This window comes from Hemiscyllium ocellatum, chromosome 31 (genome assembly GCF_020745735.1).
Source record: "Hemiscyllium ocellatum isolate sHemOce1 chromosome 31, sHemOce1.pat.X.cur, whole genome shotgun sequence".
In the NCBI taxonomy this organism is placed as follows: Eukaryota; Metazoa; Chordata; class Chondrichthyes; order Orectolobiformes; family Hemiscylliidae; genus Hemiscyllium; species Hemiscyllium ocellatum.
Genome location: NC_083431.1, coordinates 356,089 through 373,131, shown reverse-complemented (window position 1 = coordinate 373,131; position 17,043 = coordinate 356,089). Strand labels below are relative to the sequence as shown.

General features: G+C 43.5%; 1 protein-coding gene across 1 annotated transcript in view; it reads left to right on the top strand.

Moving 5' to 3' along the window:
• Positions 1-17,043, top strand: part of LOC132830416 (integrin alpha-E-like) — a 396,956-nt gene that overhangs the window by 31,672 nt on the left and 348,241 nt on the right. The window contains exon 4 of the mRNA XM_060848093.1: positions 10,541-10,644. The gene's annotated coding sequence lies outside the window, so the exon portion shown is untranslated. The remainder of the gene's footprint in view (positions 1-10,540; positions 10,645-17,043) is intronic.

The following is a 17,043-nucleotide window of genomic DNA, read 5'->3' as shown; positions in this document are numbered from 1 at the left end:
TGAAGGGGGCTGAAGATAAATGGGGGGGGTGGGGTTGAGGGGAAGGGAGCTAGGAAGGCACTAGGTGGATGCATGTGGAGGGTAATAGTAATATTCCTACAAAATTCCTCAAAGCATGGCCTTCCAACCAGAACTCTATCAATAAACACATTGAGTTAGACCCCATCTACGACCCCCTGAGAAAAAGAACAGGAAATGACATCACCACAGGAAAGACATAACCACAGGAAATAACATCACCAACCCAAAGAAACCCAAACATATAAATAGAAAGCAAGTATCATGCACATTGCTTCACCTGAGGCCCACTGACGATGTTACCGAGTAGGGTGACAAAACGTCTAGAAACGAATCACCCAGCTCAGCGAGCAAACCTACATCCAGAAACTCAACCTGAGCTACAAATCTTCTCAAAACTCAATAAGGTAACAGTGATAGGTAAGTGGGGAGGGTGGAGCAGATGGTGGGAAGGAAGATGGACAGGTAGGAAAGGGCATGAGGACAGTGCCAAGTTGGAGGGTTGAATCTGGAATGAGGTGGGTGGAGGGGAGATTTAGGAACTAATTAAGTCAATGTTGATGCCATGTGGTTGAAGGGCCCCAAGGAGGAAGATGAGGCGTTATTCCTCCAGTTGATGTGTGGCTTGGATGTGGCGGTGGAGGAGGCCCAGGACTTGCATGTCCTTGGGGGAGTGGGAGCAGGGAGTTGAAGTGGTCAGCCACATTTATCTCACAGGTGTTCCTTGAAATGCTGCAGTTGGCGTCCTGTCTCCCTAATGATGAGGAGATCACATCGAGAGCAATTGTCACTGTCGATGAGGTGGGTGGATGTGCAGGAAAATCTCTGCCAAATGTGAAAATATCCTTTGGGGCCTTGGATAGAGGTGAGGTGGGAGATTTAGGCACAGGTTTTACCCCTTCTGCAGCGGCAAGAGAGGGTGCCAGGTGTGGAGGATAAGTCAGTGGGTGGGGGGGGGGCATGGACTTGACATAGAACATAGAGAGATACAGCACAGAACAGGCCCTTCGGCCCACAATGTTGTGTTGAGGATTATTCCTAATCTAAAATAAAATAACATAATCTACGCACCCCTCAATTCACTGCTGTCCATTTGCATGTCCAGCAGTCACTTGAATGTCCCTAATGACTCCGCTTTCACCACCACCATTGGCAACGCATTCCATGCATTCACAACTCTCTCTGTGTGAAGAACCTACCTCTGACAGCTCCTCTATACCTTTCTCCTAACACCTTAAAACTATAAACCCTCGTGCTAGTCAATCCTGCCCTGGGAAAAAGTCTCTGGCTATCGACTCTTTCCATTCCTCTCATTATCTTGTATACCTCGATCAGGTCACCTCTCTTCCTCCTTCTCTCCAGAGTGAAAAGTCCGAACTTAGTCAACCTTGCTTCGTAAGACAAGCCTTCCAGTCCAGGCAGCATCCTGGTAAACCTTCTTTGTATCCTCTCCAAAGCCTCTGAATCTTTCCTATATTAGGGCGATCAGAACTGGACACAATACTGCAGCAAAACCTCGTCTTAAACTCGATCTCCCTGTTAATGAAAGCCAAAATACCATATGCTTTCTTAACAACCACATCCACTTGGGTGGCAACTTTGAAAGATTGATGCACTTGAGCACCAAGATCCCACTGTTCCCCCACACTGTCAAGAATTCTGTCTTTAATCCTATATTCAGCATTCAAGTTCGACCTTCCAAAATGCATCACTTCGCATTTATCCAAGTTGAACTCCATCTGCCATTTCTCAGCCCAGTTCTGCATTCTGTCTATGTCGCGCTGCAGCCTGTAATAGCCCTTGATGCTATCAACGGTGCCTCCAACGTTTGTGTCATCTGCAAATTTACTAAACCACTCATCAACCTCCTCATCCAAGTCATTTATAAAAACTACAAAGAGCAGAGGCCCAAGAACAGAGCCCTGCGGGACACCACTCAACACTGACTTCCAGGCAGAATATATTCGATCTACAACCACTCTCTGTCTTCTGTCAGCCAACCAATTCTGAATCCAGACAGGCAAATCTCCCTGCATCCTGTACCTCCTGACTTTATGAATGAATCCACCATGGGGAAGTCATCAAATGCTGAAGTCCATAAACACCACATCTACTGCTTGACCTTCATTGACCTGACTTGTCACCTCCTCAAAGAACTCAATAAAATTTGTGAGGCATGACCTGCCCCTCACAAAACCATGCTGACTTTAATCACGCTATACTTTTCCAAATAGTCACAAATCCTATCCCTCAGAATTCTTTCCAAAACCTTGCTGACCACAGATGAGGGAATCATGGAGGGAAAGGTCTCTGTAGATTGCAGATAGGGGCGGGGAGGGAAATATAGCTTTGGTGGTGGGGTATGATTGTAGATGATGGAAATGGTGGAGAATAATGAGCTGTCTCTGGAGAGTGGTTTTATCCATATTACTGTTGGAGGGGTGGTGTTCCCTTGCAGGCCTCTTACCCATTTTCGACCTCATTATTCCCCTATTTATCTCTATTAATGTCGACTCTCCTGCTTCTCAGGTGCTGCCTGATCGGCTGTGCTTTTCCAGTGCCATACTTTTCGATTTTGACTCTCCAACATCTGCGGTCCTCACTTCCTCCTAGTTCCTGAAAACTCTTTATCAGAGCTAGTGAGCTGCCATCCTTGCCCCTCTTTATAGCAATAATATCTTGACACCATGAGTTTATGCACATCTGCATCAGCTTTATTCATTATCCTCCTTGAGTTTATATACACACACACAGACCTTTTAATATTGCAAATTCTCTGTGCTATGGATTTTTAAACCTCTGCTTCATCTGTCGTTCAGAGAGACTTTTTATGTTTCTGCCAACTGTTTCCTGTTCTGAGTTTTCCCTCAGGTTCCCATCCTCTTGCCAATCTCGTTTAATCATCCTCAACACTGCTAGCAAATTTCCCTATAATGATATGTATCCTCATCTTATTCAAGTGTAGAAGTCCAACTTCTTCATTTCCCGCCTTCTCAAGATTTGGTGTTGATGCCCCAGAAATCTGATTCCCAATCATCTACACCAGTTTTTCACTCATGTTCAATTGTTCAATTCTCCTGTTTCTTTGCTCAAGAGCAAATAATCCCGAGACCAGTACTTTAGAAGTCCTCCCTTTCAATCTTCTAACTGCTTGAAATCTGCTTTCTGAACCTCATCCTCATTCCTACTTAAGACATTGGGTGGAATCTTATCAGGCTCAGAGAGACATGGGATAATGGTTAGATGAGTGGTAGAATCAGGCAAGAGGTTTGGTGAGCCCCATTTTGACATCAAGATCATCTCATTGTGTGCTTTTCTCAAGTGGCAGGATTCTCACAAGGGAGTAGTGAATTCCTAATTGACAATGATTATTGCTTGTTAAATGCTTTGTGTGCTACCCAACTCCCCATAATTTGCAACGATACAAAATTCACCATACAAGCTAGCTAATGGTAAAACTGAACATGGAACCCAGAGCAGGTTCTTGCTGGGTTCACCTCATTGCTAGCTCCAAAATATCTCCACATTAGACACTGGGCATCAATATTTTGGATATATCTCTGAACCATTTATAGGATGCATCTGCATTTCAATGCTATGCCTTGGGTTGCCAATTTCCCCTTATCTGCCATATCAGGACAAATGTCAAGAACCATAAAGAGCAGTTCTGGACTGACAGAGCTTGTCCAGATATACGACAGCCTTCAAAGTATGGCATGAATGCAAGAGATGCCGGTCAATTTAGGGATCTCCAGTAATTGGCAAATTGCTCCAGGAACATGGTAAGATACAGTACTTGCCAAAAGGACTGAAATATCAATTGATGTATGTAGGTTTGCTCACTGGAAGGTTCGTTTTCAGACATTTTATCACCATACTAGGTAACATCTTCAGTGAGCCTCCGGATGAAGCCTTCATCCAGAGGCTCACTGAAGATGTTACCTGAAAATGAACTTTCCAGCTCAATGAGCAAACTTACATCTTGAACCTCAACCTGAGTCGCAAATCTTCTCAAAACTCGCTAATGCCAATTAATGTGCGCAGTTTGGTAAAACAAAACTGAGAAATCAAACTTACCAAAATCCACCAAGTGCAATGTGACTCACACTTTGCCAAAACAAACCTGTAAAACATATGAGGACTATGACCTCTGGCCAATTAGCCTCCCGAGAAGAAGGTATTGTAGCTGGTCGAAGACATTTTTAACTTAGCACCAGGAGACAATGTACCATCCCGGAGTCAAGTTGATAGCTGCAGAAATTTCCCTGACTATGGAATACGCTATCGTTAATACACATTCATTCTTGAAGGATGTTAAAGCTTTGGAGGGAGTTCAGAAGAAATTTACTAGAATGATACCAGGAATTAAGAATTTTAGTCAGAAAGAAAGATTAGAGAAATTGAGCTTATTCTTCTTGGAGCTGAGAAGATGAGGGGTGACCTTATTGACACATTCAAAATTGTGAACAATTTTGACAGGGTAAAGAAGGATATTATGTTTCCACTTGTTGACATGTCAGTAACTTGGGGTCTCAGTTCCAAGACTATCTGCAAGAGAGGTATGAGTGAGATGAGGAGAAACTTCTTTCCTCAGAGAGTTGTTAGGATTTGCAATGCACTTGCACTTCCTGGAAGAGTGGTGGAGGTGGACTCCATAGGAGGTTTCAAAAGGGAGCTGGATATATATTTGAAAACGCTTCAGTTCGAGGGCTGCGGAGATAAGGCTGGAGAGTAGGGCTAGTTGGGTATCTCTTTTGGGAACTGATACAGACACAATGGGTTGAATGGCCTCCTTCTCTACTGTAATATTCTATGATTCTTTCTCCTTCCTATGCAGCTAAATCAGATATGGTGGCACTGACTTAGCTTTGGCTGTAATTGCTTGAGGATCAATCACCTTCATCAGTACCCAAAATGAATACTAATTAGCAAGCAAGATTCACTGAAACGACTTCTGCACATCCTGCCTGGTAGACTTAAACTGCTACAAATAATGTGGTGCTAGAAAAGCACAGCTGGTCAAGCAGCATCCGAGGAACAGGAGAGTCGGTGTTTCAGGCATCTGATAAAGGGCTTATGCTGTTCGGATGCTGCCTGACTAGCTGTGCTTTTCCAGTGTCACACTCTTCAACTCTGATCTCCAGCAACCGCTGTCCTCACTTTCTCCCAGACTTAAACTACTGGGTGATCACCCTTTGTCTTGTTGCCTAAAGACTTCTACTTGCAGTACGATCACCTCCCTAAACAAGCTAACATGCAAGTCCTCTGCCTTACAAATGCATAAGAGTGACTGCAGCCATTGCTCAAATTTTAAAACCTAGAGCTTAAGCTTGAGCGGCTGGTGACATTTTCTTCAGATATGTTCATATGGTACACATGTGTGTCCATGATTTACACATACTTCAGACTGTACACCCAACTTGATACTAACCTGCTATCCTGTAACTTTTAAAACCGTTTGTTTTGATTAACAGGGTAGAAAATCTTACAATACTCACCAATCAGATTCTTATCACTTGCAGTCTTCGAAATTATTCTCTGTACATCCATGTTGAAACCATTAAAGCATGTTAAAAAGAAGACTCTTAATATTGACCTTTCCAAATACTTCTGTGTACTTGCCTCCAATCTGAAAAGTAAGTGTTAAATAATTTGACAAGAACAAATGCTGAAATAAAATAGAAAATGTAGGGAATGCCCAGCAGATCTAGTGTAGGATGAAAGAATGGCTGAATTTTCACATTGGCAGTTAAACTACAGTGACAATTGAGTTTCATGATGTCCTCTCCACCATGGCCAAGGTCAGATTTTCCTGCAGCATCTTCTGGTTTTCACCTCAATATTTATATAAGAGGGATGTTGGATGTGTGTTCCTCAAATTCCTTCCAATCGTCATGCTTCTAGTACCAGATTTAAAACCTAGCTGGATACCACTTCAGATCCTCACTATGATATTTAGGCCCTAATAATCAAAGAAATGGCCCAAGAGAATGATAAGTTCACTCTCTGTTTTGTGGACAGAAATTTGATGTTGTTGTTGGAGAGTGGTTCATTCATCTTCTTTGCAGACCGCTACTGTAGGTCATGACATCAGACACAGCCAGTATGGACAGAAACTGCAACACTGGTCAGTGTTGTTTCCCATGTGAAGTGACATTTTGTGCTCCATAAGGGTAATTGCAACATTTTATTTCTCTGCTACCTGTAATCTATTGCCGTGTATCTGCAGGCACGTGCTGCAACTCTGATGTTGACCTGGTACAGTACTATACAGTGACATATATGCACAGTTTGACCGACACATTTATATCATAATCTGCCAGTGTCTGTCTCTCTCTGCAGTAAAAATAGGGCTAAACTACAAAGGTTTGAATCCTGTAAGGCAGAGTTTGAGGCATGGTGGACTAAAAAACGGATCCAACTAAGCACTAAAGTCAATGAGTGTTAACAAAGCAAACTAAGAGCCATAAAATGCCAGTGTCTATGCAAGTCCTAAAGCAACCTGTGTAGATGCATGAGATGCATGATAGCCTTGTAGTATGAGATATTTTACAGGTCCTAGAGTGTTGAAGGTCAGAAACGGTGGCTGAGTTAGTCAGCCATAATCATGTGACGAGACTGGCTCTTTGCCGATGCTGATTTTCATGATGAAAGGTCAAGGACAATGGTGGCCTTGGTGGATGAGGGACCTTGAGCAGAAGAAACAGTTGTATGATGGCAGAGAGTGGTTTTCAATGAGCTGCAGCTGTAAAGTACCCGCTCTGTTTTACCTCTCGGATTTTTGTTGTCTTCCTTACTAAAGGAAAGGACATCTTGAAGCGTAAGAAATAAAGTGGATGAGCTTGAGGCTCAGTTGGAAATTGGCTGGTACGATGTTGTGGGGATAACTGAGACGTGGCTTCAAGTGGACAGTGCTTGGGAAATAAATATTCAAGGCTTTATGTGCATTTGAAAGGACAGACAGATGGGCAGAGGGGGTGGGGTGGCCCTGTTGATGAGGAATGATATTCAGTTCCTTGCGAGGGGGGGACTTAGAATCAGGAGATGTAGAGTCAATATGGATAGAACTGAGAAATTCTAAGGGTAGAAAGACCCTAATGGGAGTTATCTACAGGCCCTCAAACAGTAGTCTGGATATAGGGTGTAAGTTGAATAAGGAGTTGAAATTGGCCTGTCGCAAAGATATTACTATAATTGTTATGGGGAATTTCAACATGCAGGTAGACTGGAAGAATCAGGATGGTACTGGACCCCAAGAAAGAGAGTTTGTGGAGTGCCTCTGAGATGGATTCTTAGAACAGCTTGTACTGGAGCCTACCAGGGAGAAGGTAATTCTGGATCTGGTGTTGCACAACAAACCAGATTTGACCAGGGACCTCGAAGTAAAGGAGCCATTAGGAGGCAGTGACCATAAGTTTTAATCTGCAATTTGAAAGGGAGAAGAGAGAATCAGAAGTGTCACTATTACAGTTGAACAAAGGGAACGATGGAGCTATGAGGGAGGAGCTGGCCAAAGTTCAATGGTCCAATACTTTGGCAGTGGATCAACAATGGCAGGTATTTCTGATATAATGCAGAAGGTGCAGGATCAGTTCATTCCAAAGAGGAAGAAAGATCCTAAGGGGAGGCAGGAGCGGCTGTGGCTGATGAGGGAAGTTAAGGACTGTATAAAGACAAAAGAGAAGAAGTATAATATAGCAAAGATGAGCGGGAAGCCGGAAGACTGGGAAACTTTTAAAAAGCATCAAAGAATAACTAAAAAGGCAATACGCGGAGAAAAAAATGAGATACAAAGGCAAACTGGGCAAAAATATAAATGAGGATAGTAAAAGCTTTTTTAGGTATGTGAAAAGAAAAAAATGGTTAAGACTAAAATCGGGCCCTTGAAGACAGAAATGGGTGAATTTATTATGGGGAACAAGGAAATGGCAGAAGAATTGAATAGGTGGGGAAGACACAAGCAATTACAAGCACAGATGTAATAATGGCTGAAGGACTTTGGGTAATGGATGAACTAAAGGAAATTTATACTAGGCAGGAAATGGTGTTGGATAGACTGTTAGGTCTGAAGACTGATAAGTCCCTGGGACATGATGGTCTGCATCCCAGGGTACTTAAGGAAGTGGCTCTAGAAATCGTGGATGGATTGGTAATCATTTCCCAATGTTCTATCAATTCAGGATCAGTTCCTGTGGATTGGAGAATGGCTAATGTGTCCCGCTTTTAAAGAAGGGAAAGGGAGAAAAATCATGGAATTATAGACCGGTAGCCTGACGTCAGTGATGGGAAAGATGTTGGAGTCAATTATAAAAGATGAAATTATGACTCATTTGGATAGCAGTAACAGGATAGGTCAGAGTCAGCATGGATTTATGAAGGGGAAGTCATGCTTGACTAATCTTCTGGAATTTTTTGAGGATGTAACAATGAAGATGGACAAGGGAGAGCCAGTGGATGTAGCATACCTGGACTTTCAGAAAGCCTTTGATAAAGTCCCACATAGGAGGTTAGTGAGCAAAATTCGGGTACATGGTATTGGAGGCAAAATACTGACTTGGATTGAAAATTGGCTTGCTGACAGGAAGCAAAGAGTAGTGATAAACAGGTCCCTTTCGGAATGGCAGGCGGTGACCAGTGGCGTACCACAAGGTTTGGTGCTAGGACCACAGCTGTTTACAATATACATTAATGATATAGATGAAGGCATTAAAAGTAATATTAGCAAATTTGCTGATGACACATATCTGGGTACAGGGTGAAATGCAAGGAGGATGTTATGAGAAAATGGGGTGACTTGGACAGGCTAGGTGATGGCCTTTATAACAAGAGGAATTGAGTACAGGAGCAAAGAGGTCCTTCTGCAGCTGTACATGGCCCTGGTGAGACTGCACCTGGAATATTGTGTGAAGCTTTGGTCTCCAAATTTGAGGACGGTCATATCTGGCTACTGAGGAAGTGTAGCGTAGGTTCATGAGGTCAATTCCTGGAATGACAGACTATCATATGTTGAAAGATTGGAGCGACTGGGCTTGTATATACTTGAGTTTAGAAGGATGAGAGGGGATCTATTGAGACATATAAGATTATTAAAGATTGGGCACTCTGGAAGCAGGAAGCATGTTTCCGCTGATGGGTGAGTCCAGGACTAGAGGACACAGTTTAAAAGTAAGGGGTAGGCCATTTAGAACAGAGTTGAGGAGAAACTTCTTCACCCAGAGAGTGGTGGATATATGGAATGCTCTGCCTCAGAAGGCAGTGGAGACCAAGTCTCTGGATACTTGCAAGAAAAGGATGAATAGAGCTCTTAGAGATAGTGGTATCAGGGGTTATGGGGATAAGGCAGGAACAGGATACTGATTGTGGATGATCAGCCATGATCATAATGAATGGTGGTGCAGGCTCGAAGGGCTGAATGGCCTACTTCTGCACCTATTTCCAGCTCAGCACTGTCCCCATGACTTGTCCTACCTGCCTATCTTCCTTTCCACCTATCCACTCCACCCTCCTCTCTGACCTATCACCTTCATCCCACCCACATCCACCCATTGTACTCTTTGCTACCTTCCCCACCCTCCTCTCTGACTTATCACCTTCATCCACACCCATATTCACCTATTGTACTCTATGTTATTTTCTCTCCACCCCCACCCTCTCTCATTTATCTCTCTACCCTTTAGGCACTCTGCCTGTTTTCCTGATGAAGGGATTTTGCCCAAAACATCAATTTTCCTGCTCCTTGGATGCTGTCTGAACTGCTGTGCTTTTCCAGCACCACTCTAATCCAGAATCTGGTTTCCAGCATCTGCAGTCCTTGTTTTTATCTATTGTCTATTGTCTCTCAAGGGCAATATCAGAAATTGGCATTTAAGTCTTGACTGAAAAATCATTCAGGTTTTGCTTGGCATTAAAAATGTGATTTTAAAAAATATATTCACCCTGTTTACTCAACTCACTTGCCTTTATTCTTACCATAAGGGTGAGAAAATTCTGCCAATCTGTTCTATTTCATTTTATATTCAGTACTTCTTCCTGTCTGTTGGCCTATAGACAATATCTGCAATGCCACTGTCCTTTTAGTGCCAAAGGCTTTATTTCTGCTAACAAGTTCATTATGTCATAATTTTAAAGTTTTCAATTTCTTTACATCCTAAGAACTCTGTGAAACTGTTTTTCCTATCTTCTGGAGTTTATCATGAAAATATAGTAGACACTGGCAACACATCGTTGCAGTTCACAGACTATAGTGTATTGGAGTCTCTACCTAGTGTCCTTTTGCCTCCCCCTACTGTATCAATAATTTGCACTGTCACCTTTCAGACAATAGAACTGATCTTTGAAGAAGGCAATTCATGCAATAATTTCTTACGTAGACTGGAACGCCAAGTACAGAATATAAAGATTGTTACTGGTGAGCTCCAGTCTAAGTTAACTACTGACACAAAATGCAGGAATAATTCTGATTTAGTTTAGAGCATGCTGAAACTTGACATCTTATTTATATGCTTGTGTTTTTTTTTATTAGGATATTGGTAAGTTCTCCCCTATATACCACTGACAACAGACATTATGGGAGAATAGAGAAATGCGATATAAAAAGAAAATTATGTGAAGCTATCAAACTCACAGGTAATCCCTATCAGAATATGTTTACAGTTTACTGTTATTAAATTATGCACTTAAAACTTTTGGAATGATTTAAAAGCTTTTTAATGTTGCAAGACTTTTGTGAGACTTAAGAAAGTGTCCAACAATTAACCTAATGTTCATCGTGGACAAGAAAATTTTTTGGAATATTTGTAACAACGAATAAAATGGTAATTCTGAAAATGTAAACATGGGAGGAAAATATGGAGGCTAGAATGGGAATTTAACAACATTATTAATGGAAGGTTTTTGATAGTCGGAGAGGAGAGTCAAGGCAGAGGAAACTGGACAGGGAGTTCCACATGGGTAAAAACAATGACTGCAGATGCTGGAAACTAGATTCTGGATCAGTGGTGCTGGAAGAGCACAGCAGTTCAGGCAGCATCCAACAAGCAGCGAAATCGACGTTTCGGGCAAAAGCCCTTCATCAGGAATAAAGGCAGTGAGCTGGAAGCATGGAGAGATAAGCTAGAGGGGGGTGGGGTGGGGAGAGAGGAGCATAGAGTACAATGGGTGAGTGGGGGAGAAGAGGAAGGTGATAGGTCAGGGAGGAGAGGGTGGAGTGGAAAAGAAGATAGGCAGGTTGGACCAGTCCGGACAAGTCATGGTGACAGTGCTGAGCCCGAAGTTTGAAACTAGGATGAGGTGGGGGAAGGGGTAATGAGGAAGCTGTTGCAGTCCACATTGATGCCCTGGGGTTGAAGTGTTCTGAGGTGGAAGATGAGGCGTTCTTCCTCCAGGCGTCTGGTGGTGAGGGAGCGGCGGTGAAGGAGGCCCAGGACCTCCATGTCCTCGGCAGAGTGGGAGGGGGAGTTGAAATGTTGGGCCACGGGGCGGTGTGGTTGATTGGTGTGGGTATCTCGGAGATGTTCCCTAAAGCGCGCCAGATGGCCTCCTTCTTTAGAGACCGCAATTTCCCTTCTCACGTGGTTAAAGATGCCCTCCAACGCATCTTGTCCACATCCCGCACCTCCGCCCTCAGACCACATCCCTCCAACTGTAACAAGGACAGAACGCCCCGGTGCTCACCTTCCACCCTACCAACCTTCGCATAAACCAAATCATCCGCCGACATTTCCGCCACCTCCAAAAAGACCCCACCACCAGGGATATATTTCCCTCCCCACCCCTTTCCGCCTTCCGCAAAGACCGTTCCCTCCGTGACTACCTGGTCAGGTCCATGCCCCCCTACGACCCACCCTCCCATCCTGGCACTTTCCCCTGCCACCGCAGGAACTGTAAAACCTGTGCCCATACCTCCTCCCTCACCTCTATCCAAGGCCCTAAAGGAGCCTTCCACATCCATCAAAGTTTTACCTGCACATCCACTAATATCATTTATTGTATCCTTTGCTCCCGATGCGGTCTTCTCTACACTGGGGAGACTGGGCGCCTCCTAGCAGAGCGCTTTAGGGAACATCTCCGAGATACCCGTACCAATCAACCACACCGCCCCGTGGCCCAACATTTCAACTCCCCCTCCCACCTGTCGAGGAGATGGAGGTCCTGGGCCTCCTTCACCACCACTCCCTCACCACCAGACGCCTGGAGGAAGAACGCCTCATCTTCCGCCTCGGAACACTTCAACCCCAGGGCATCAATGTGGACTTCAACAGCTTCCTCATTTCCCCTTCCCCCACCTCATCCTAGTTTCAAACTTCCAGCTCAGCACTGTCACCATGACTTGTCCGGACTTGTCCAACCTGCCTATCTTATTTTTTACTCCACCCTCTCCTCCCTGACCTATCACCTTCCTCTTCTCCCCCACTCACCTATTGTACTCTATGCTACTTTCTCCCCACCCCCACCCTCCTCTAGCTTATCTCTCCATGCTTCCAGCTCACTGCCTTTATTCCTGATGAAGGGCTTTTGCCCGAAACGTCGATTTCACTGCTTGTTGGATGCTGCCTGAACTGCTGTGCTCTTCCAGCACCACTGATCCAGAAGGGAGTTCCAGATGTCATGCCATGTGAGCAATATGTCATGGAATCAACCAGGAAGAAGTCTGGTAATGGCTAATGAGGCAGGTTTAATAAATGACCTCCGAGTAAAAACATCCCCCAAGAAGAAATTATTGTAACAGGAAGGAATTTAATATTCAGTTTGGAAGTGAGAAACTTGGGTCAGAAACAACTATATTTAACTTAAATGTAGGGAATTACAATGAAATGAGAATGCTGTTAGCTAAAGTGAATTGAGTGGGTAGGTTAGCAGGAATGACAGCAAATAGTGGCAAACATTTAAAAAGGTAATTCATGACTCTCAGCAAAAATACATCCCAGTAAGGAGGAAGAATTGATAAACCAACAAAGGCTAACCAAGGAAGTTAAGGAGAGTATTAAATTGAAGGATTAAGCATATAAGGAGGCATAAGTCAGTGATAGTTCCAAAGACTGGGATAAATTCAAAATCCAGCAAAGGAGGATTCCCCATGGTAGGCTAATGCTAAAACTACGGAGGTATGGCATTGAGGATACATTAGAGGTTTGGATTAGGAATTGGCTGGCTGGAAGGAGACAGAGGGTAGTAGTTGATGGACTATGTTCATCTTGGAGTGCAGTTACTAGCGGTGTACCACAAGGATCTGTTTTGGGACCATTGCTTTTTGTTATCTTTATAAATGATCTAGAGGAAGGGCTTGAAAGCTGGGTAAGCAAGTTTGCGGATGACACAAAAGTCGGTGGAGTTGTGGATAGTGAGGAAGGAAGTGGTAGGTTACAGCGGGATATAGATAAGTTGCAGAGCTGGGCAGAAATGTGGCAAATGGAATTCAATGTAGCTAAGTGTGAAGTCATTCACTTTGGTAGGAGTAACAAGAAGATGGATTACTGGGCTAATGGTAGGCTACTTGGTAGTGTGGATGAGCAGAGGGATCTTGGTGTCCATATACACAGATCTCTGAAAGTTGCCACCCAGGTAAATAGTGCTGTGAGGAAGGCATATGGTGTACTGGGCTTTATTGGCAGAGGAATTGAGTTCCGGAGTCCTGAGGTAATGTTGCAACTGTATAAGACTCTGGTGCGGCCTCATCTGGAGTATTGTGTGCAGTTTTGGTCGCCATACTATAGGAAGGATGTGGAGGCATTGGAACGTGTGCAGAGGAGGTTTACCAGGATGTTGCCTGGAATGGTAGGAAAATCTTATGAGGAAAGGCTGAGGCACTTGGGGCTGTTCTCATTGGAGAAGAGAAGGTTTAGGGGAGATTTGATAGAGGTGTATAAGATGATTAGGGGTTTAGATAGGGTCGACACTGAGAACCTTTTACCGCTAATGGAGTCAGGTGTTACTAGGGGACACAGCTTTAAATTAAGGGGTGGTAGGTATAGGACAGATGTTAGGGGTAGATTCTTTACACAGCGCGTTGTGAGTTCATGGAATGCCCTGCCAGTAGCAGTGGTGAACTCTCCTTCTTTATGGTCATTTAAGCAGGCATTGGATAGGCATTTGGAAGTTATTGGGCTAGTGTAGGTTAGGTAGGATTCGGTCGGCGCAACATCGAGGGCCGAAGGGCCTGTACTGCGCTGTATCTTTCTATGTTCTATGTTCTAAAAAGATAATAAAAAGAGAGAAAATAAACAGTGAGGGCAAACTTGAGAGAAAAATAAAAACTGACAATAAGAGATTCTTTAACCATATAAAAAAGAAAAGAGAAGTCAAAGTGAACATAGGCCCCTTAAAAAATGAATCTGAGTACACTGTCTTGGGGAACCAGGAATGACAATGGATCTAACCATATATTAGGCATCAGTCTTTTTTGTGGGGGATAAGTCAAACATTCCATTAATACTAAAGAATATAATGGAGGAATTAAGTATCATCATCATCATTGGAGAAATAGTTTTTGACAAGCTAATGGGTTAAAGGCAGACAAGTCCTTGGCCTTGATAGTTTGCATCCTACGATCCTAAAAGAGGCAGCTACAAAGATAGTGGATGCATTGGCTGTAATTTTCCAAAATTCCTTCAATCCTGGAGAAGTATCTTAGGATTGGAAAACTGCTAATGTGACACCCATTTTCAAAAAGGGACGAAGGCAAAAATAACTGTATGCTGATTAATCTAACATCTATTGTTGGAAAAGTATTGGAACTAATTATTAAGGAAGTGATAGCAAAACATTTGGAAAATCATAATCTAATAAAACAGCATGGCTTCATGAAAGTGAATTTGTATCTGACTAATTTATTAGAGTTTTTTGAAGAGATGTGGATAGACAGGTCCCAGTAGGTGTGTTGTATTTGGACTTCGACAAGGCAATTGACAAGGTACTTCACAAAAGTTAAAGTTATAAGAAAAGAACTCATGGGTGTTAGAGGTAGTATACTAGATAGAGAATTGGCTCACAGGCAGGAAACAGCAAATGGGGATGAGGAGTTCTTTTTGAAGTTAGGAAACCATGACCAGCGGGTTCTTCAGTGATTGATGCTGGGATTGCAACTGTTTACAATACAGAGGAACCTCGATTATCTGAACTATTTCGTTCATATAATTGATTATTTGGTTAATCGGTTAAATGCCTTTCCTCTGGGGCTCCGAGTTTTCTGTAAAGTTTGCTCCCTGTTCAGGAGACTAGGCAGCAGCACACTGCACACAAGCCCCCATCCCCTGCCCGCCCCCCCACCTTGTTCAACACCGCCCCCACCCCCATCCAACACCGCCCCCGCTGCCCCAACCCTGTCCAATATTGCCACCCACCTGCCCCCACCTGCCCCCACCCCCATCCAATACCACTCCCCTGTTCGCCCACCAAACCGGAACAACACCACCCCTGCCCACCCCCCCAACCCTGTCCAACACTGCATCTCACCCGCCCCACCATCCATCCACCCCCACACCCTCTTTGGGGCAGCCGGACTGGACACTGACAACAAGACTGCTGTTGCTGCCTTTTGCGGGGTAAGTCTCCAAATAGCATATACACACACACACACACACACACACACAGCCACGCACACACACACACACACACACACACACACACACACACACACACACACAGCCACGCACACAACATTTTACTGCAACTTTTTGACAGGTTCCACCTTTATCCTGTACTGGACAACTTGGAGAGATTATCTGGGGAAAGTGAGTTTAGGGTACACCCCTATGTCGAACTCCAGGGAAAGTGTGGGGAGAGAGAGAGGGCAGGAGATCAGTCATTTAGAGACAGTGCCTATTTAATCACTGTCAACAAAAGACGCGATCAGTGTTGGAAACACGTCTTTGATGTGATGTTTCTATTGGGACCTCAAGATCTCCTTCGGATATTCTTATATTCGGACAATTGATATTTGGATAATCGAGGTTCCCTATATATGTTAATGACTTGAAGGAAGGAAGAGAATGTACTGTAGCTACATTTACACATGAAACAAAAATATGTAAAAAGGCAAGTTGAGATGAATTCAAAATGTTTGCTGAGAGTTATTTATCAGATAAGTAAGTGGACAAATAGAGTACAATGTGGGAAAGTGTGCATTTGTTCAGTTTGGAAAGGAGGAAAAAAGAACACAATATTACTTAAACTGAGAAAAACTGCAGAAAGTTGCAATTTAAAGGGTCTTGGGGATACATATGCACGAAACACAGAAAGCCAACATACAGTTGCAGCAAGTCATCAGGAAGGCTTTTATGGAATGTTGGCCCTTATTTCAAGGGGAGGTTGGAGTATAAAAATAAAGAAAGTTTACTGCTACTGTACAAGGTGCTGGTGAGACAACAAATGGAGAACTGCAATTTTGGTCCCTTTATTGAAGGAAATATATTGTTTCCTCGAAGGCAGTACAAGGATTGTTCACTAGGATGATCCCTAGTATGGAGGGATTGTCTTACGAGCAAAGGCTAAACATGTTGGGACTGTACTGACTGGCGTTTAGAAGAATGAGAGGCAATCCCATTGAAAAATATAGGGTTCTTAAGCGACTTGACAGGGTAAATGCTGAGGGTGCTTTCTCACATTGGATAGTCTAGGATTAGAGGGCATAGTCTCAGAATAAAGGGGTACAAATTTAAGACTGAAACAACATGGGTTTCGAGTCTTTGGAACTCCTTGCCTCAGAGAAGTGTGAAAGCAGAATACTTGTGTAAATTTAAGGCAGAGATAGACAGATAGATTCTTAGTCATTTGGGGAATCGAGGATTATGGGAAAATGGCAGGCAAGTTGACATGAGGAATATTGGATCAGCCATGATTCTATTTAATGACCATGTTTGCGGGGTTCAATGGCTCCTATCTCTTTTGGTCTTATGGTTTAGAGCAGAGAGTACATTTGATTGCAAGCAATTACCAGTTCTGAATTACAGATTGTTGTGGAAATTAAATCGACTCGACTCAACTGCTAGCAAGAGCAAAAAAAAAGCTTTATTTTTAACCTCCGCAGCG